Raw genomic sequence first — 4,811 nt, 5'->3', positions numbered from 1 at the left:
GCTCTGTGCAGCTTATTATTGTGGGCGTCTCTGATTTGGAAGTGACTTCAAGGTGAGTGCAGAATCTTTTCCAGAATGTCAGCTGGCATTCTTCAGACTACTGATGGAAATTTCCTCCAGGCTCCAATAACCTGGGAGGGGGACGGACATAATTGTATCATGCTGTAATCCCCGTTATAAGCGTGGCTAGAAATTCCTAAAGAAACCAAGTGCCTTCCACCACCTCCCATAAAGAGGTGGGCCTGCTTTCTTCAGTCATAGAATATTCTGCTTGGAATCTATACGGGCCATCTATGTGCCCCATGTTGAATGCACAATGAATTCAAAATAGGAGAATGCAATAAACACCTACGTTTTTAAACCTTCGTTTTGCACACACCAAAATTATTTAGTCATCTTTTGAAACTGCATTTTCAGAACATCCGAAAACATTTAAGCCTTTTCCATTGGCTGCATTTTTGGGGGCGGGGAGTGATAATGTAGGCTTTTATTCTTGTTTATTCAAAGTGGCTTAATAAATGTTCAGCTCCTTTTCAATGAAATTTGAGAACACTTCATGTGGGTGTATTCCAGGCAAAAGGACAAAAAATCTCTAATCTGTTAAAATAACAGAGTCAATACTAACATCCACCCCATTTTCAAGTAATTTCCAGTGCACATGAATGCCGCTGTGGGCTCTAATTATTACTATCTCTTTATTTGCATTTTAAAGCATTTAGGGCTTCTCTCTAGGGCTGGCCAAGAACCAGCTTTTCATGTAGAATGATTTGTTCCCTAGCTCCCTTTTGCAGCTTGTATCCCATGATTGTCAGAGGTGTATGGTAACTACTTTGGAGATAAATGTTTAGTAGGACGTTCTGTTCCCTTTTAAGGGAAAGCTAGCTTCCAAAAGATCAAGGTAGATGGTTATGTATTGAGGAAGACTTGATTAAAGTACAGGTAGTCCTCAACTTATATCAGTTCATTTAGTGACCTGCCTTGAAAAATGACCATTTTTCACATGAACATTACAGCATTCTCATGGTCACATGATCAAAATTCAGACACTTGGCAACTGACTCAATAGTTGCCGTGTGGTCATGTGATCACCTCTTGCAACCTTCTGACAAGCAGAGTAGATGGGAAAGCCAGATACACTTAACAGCTGTGTTACTAATTAACAACTGTGGCAAGACATGTCATAAAAGGGCAAAACCCACTTAACAACTGTCTGGCTTAGCAGTAGAAAGTTTGAGCTCGTGGTTGTAAATTGAGGGCTACCAGTAGAAGACCCAGGAGGGACCTTGGGTAAATTGAGAATTTTTTTCCAAATATTATTATTTATCTTTTTCTCTAATCAAGCTAGTCAATATGGCCATATCAGCAAGTTCTATCAACTTAATTGCAAGTATTGCCAGATACTTTTCCAGCTTTATGCATACAGTGATATTGCTATGGTTTTCTATACAAAACCGGTTCTATAACTTTTCCACTGCTACAAAATTTGATCTCTTGTCTTCTTTCCGACAAAGTGTTCCAGGACATCTCATGGAACATTTCAATACTTGCCTCTATATCCTCATCCCGTTTGAAGAAAAAAAAATGATAAGGCTTTAATAATCCTTTCTCTACTGTAATACCTTCACCAGAATCCTCTGGAATTGCTCTGAATAGAATCTCAATTCCAGTAATACCAGATTATTTAATTCTCTTTCTGTCTCTCTTTTTATAACTTCAGTTCTAATCTCCAGAATTTCCACTTTCTCATTAATTTGTTTTATATCTCCAGTGATTTCTCCATCTTAACTTTTTCTTTCATCTCTTCTTTCACTTTTTCACCTTTTATACATTCTTTTTTCAAAAGATGTCCATTTAATATTGATTTGGATTTATTGTCTAATTTTGTAAACATTTTCTGAAGCAAGTCTGGTGTAATTCCTCTCGGCATGTTGCTCTAGCACTTTTCTGGTGGGTCTTATTGTTATGTTATAATGTAAAAGTGTTTCAAATACAAGGGAATGAATAAAAGGCAAGTTTCCCTCTTCTTTTTTTCTGTTTTGTCTTTCTGTGCCCTTAATACTTTGTCTCATATGGCACGCGGCAGTCAGTCACCATCACATTGTGGCTCCTATTATCTTTATATTTTGTTTTATAAAATACATTGTCTGAACTCTTTAATAGTTAATAACTATTATATAACTAGGAGAAGGAGAGAGGGAAATGGAGGGGAGAAGGGAAGGGAGGGAAGGAGAAGGAAAGAAACAAAGAAATGGACCGTCGTCATAAACTCGTAAAATTGGGTCAGGACAGGAGTGGATCGCCTGAACCAATAGTGATTTACTGGTGACATCATAATGGTGTCACAGATCCAGTTTGATTGGTGCTGGTCCGTGGGTACCGGTACCGGCATCTTTTTTTCAGAATTTTTTTCAGAATTTTTTACTATTTGGAAGTTTTTCCTCTGCTGCTGCTTGAAAAAGTGCCCTCCGATCTGCCTCCGGGCTTATACTCCCCTTTATTCCTTTGCCCAAAGCACAGCTGATCAGCTCCACAGCTGTGTTTCGGGCTGATTATAACTACTGAGCATGCATGGAAACAGAATTGCATGAGGGGACAGGTGTGAAACGTCACGATGCAAACCGGTGCCAAAGGTAAGTGGAACCCACCCCCTGAATTAGTTGAAATATGCTGTATATGAGAAAGAAAAGCAAATGGGTAATTTTTTTTGACAGTTATATAATTCATGCCAACATAGAAGATAATATATTTGTTTATATGTTACTGCATATTTGTTTATATGTGTATGTGTGTGATTATAATGATTATTATGATGATGTTCATATGTTAACACCTGGGGACACTTAGAGAGCACGCTGCTCAATATAGAAAAGAAATATATGATATAAAACAATAAAAATAGTTTAAAAATAATTTACAAATAACATTCTTGCAAACGTCTATTCTGTTTTGTATTAAATTCCAAATTGTTCTAAAGCACTTTTACCAAAAATCCATTTTTTAAAAAAATACTGTCCCCTTTATCACCTTTAAACTTTGTTGTATTCAATCCTTGTTAAGCCTTTTGTTAAAAGTTCAAATCCTTTGAAGCTTTCCCTCCTCCTTTCCTCCCCCTTTTCTAATCCAGAAAGAATGTTGATTTACCAAGTCGATTTCAATTATCCTACTGCTCGGAAAATCTCTCCTTAGCTGTAAATAAATTGCATCTTAAAGTGGTTAAGAAAGTACAGCTTTTGTGAACTTTGTGCCCAAATAGGCTGCATTATGGCTGTGAGCTTGATTGAAGTTTCTCAACTCATAGCTACTGGATTCATGAGTTAATTGCAAAAATTTCAGTTTCTACGGTCTTCTTGTCCAGAGCAGTTGTCCTGGTTGCAATGGGCAATCTCATATCCTCTTTTTTTCTAGAGGAACTATGCTCTATGACCAGAATTTACCATCTAGCCACTGATCACTGATGCAATACCACAGTGATGGCTAACCCAGTGTTTCCCAACCTTGGCAACTTGAAGATATCTGGACTTCAACTCCCAGAATTCCCCAGCCAGCATTCGCTGGCTGGGGAATTCTGGGAGTTGAAGTCCAAATATCTTCAAGTTGCCAAGGTTGGGAAACACTGGGCTAACCAATGGCACGTGTGTCACAGGTGGCACACAGAACAGTATCTGCCGGCACGCAATCTGTTGCCCTAGTTTAGCTCCAGCATGCTTGTGCATGCTGGCCAGCTGATTTTTGGCTCCCGCAGAGGTTCTGGGAGGGTATTTTAGGTATGCAGAGGGCCTCCGGGGGGGGGGGGGGGGGCGGAAAGCCTCGAGCCTCATGAGGGTGAAAAATAGGCCTATCTGGCCCACCAGAAGTCAGGAAATGGCACATTTCCAGCTTCCAGAGAGCCTCTTTGGGGTTGGAGGAGGCCGTCCAAGAGAAAAAAGATTCACTATCACTGCAATACCACCGCCAGTCTTTCAGGGACATCTAGTCCGCCATAGATTCTCCCCCAGAAACAGAGAGAGTAATGAATTAAAGTGGCTGTTTTGCAAATCTTGTGCCTGCCAATAGAGCTTTCCTAAGTGATGTCAAAGGGACTATACAAATAATTTTAGGTGACTGCACTGAGTCATACATTGTGCCCACATTATTCAAAGAAATGGGTGGTGGCTCAGCAGCGATTATACTGACATAAAGCAAAACTTGATTTTGGCACCTTTTTAATTTCCAAAACAATGTCTTAAAAAAATTCCTAACTACCCTCCCTTCTGAAAAATGACAAGCCCGCCTATCCCATGTTACTGTCCTGAACAGGTATGCAGCCTCTAGTCACCAAAACATGGCACTATATATTCTATTCTATAGGATGATACTTTAAAAATGTCTACTTTAGGTTCTTATCTTTTGCCAGAAAATGACCAGATTATTTTTTATTTCCATAAGCAATACCAGGTGATGCTGGTAGGTATAACAACATGGGCTAGGGATATAAGAAAAACTTATTAGCATTCCTGTATATCACACATATGTTCTGTGTCTCTTTTCTCTTAACATCTACGTGAAACAACTGAGAGTAGACATCTGACAATGTGATGACATCACTACCTGACTGATGGCAGCCCTTAAAAGGCAATCTGGCTCCTGAGAGACAGCAGAAGTCTTGATGATTCAACATCATAGTCAATGAGTTAGTAGGCATGTGCTAGCAAGCAGTTTTGATCAGGAAGTTGAACAAGAAGAATTGGTGACATGGACAGTTGTGCTATACCATAGTCCCCACACTGATGGTCTGAATTCACAGCCTGAGATGTACAGTGGAACCATTGTTA

General features: G+C 39.4%; 1 long non-coding RNA gene across 1 annotated transcript; it reads left to right on the top strand.

Annotated features, from left to right (window-relative positions):
* Positions 1-1,021: 1,021 nt before the first annotated feature.
* On the top strand, positions 1,022-4,598 carry LOC139153859 (uncharacterized). Its single transcript, XR_011556890.1, has 3 exons — positions 1,022-1,287; positions 2,518-2,630; positions 4,560-4,598. It is a non-coding gene; the product is annotated as an uncharacterized lncRNA (long non-coding RNA).
* Positions 4,599-4,811: the final 213 nt, after the last annotated feature.

This window comes from Erythrolamprus reginae, chromosome 1, assembly GCF_031021105.1.
Source record: "Erythrolamprus reginae isolate rEryReg1 chromosome 1, rEryReg1.hap1, whole genome shotgun sequence".
NCBI lineage: Eukaryota > Metazoa > Chordata > Lepidosauria > Squamata > Dipsadidae > Erythrolamprus > Erythrolamprus reginae.
Note: the sequence above shows the minus strand (reverse complement) of the source record. Positions and strands in the feature narration are given on the sequence as shown.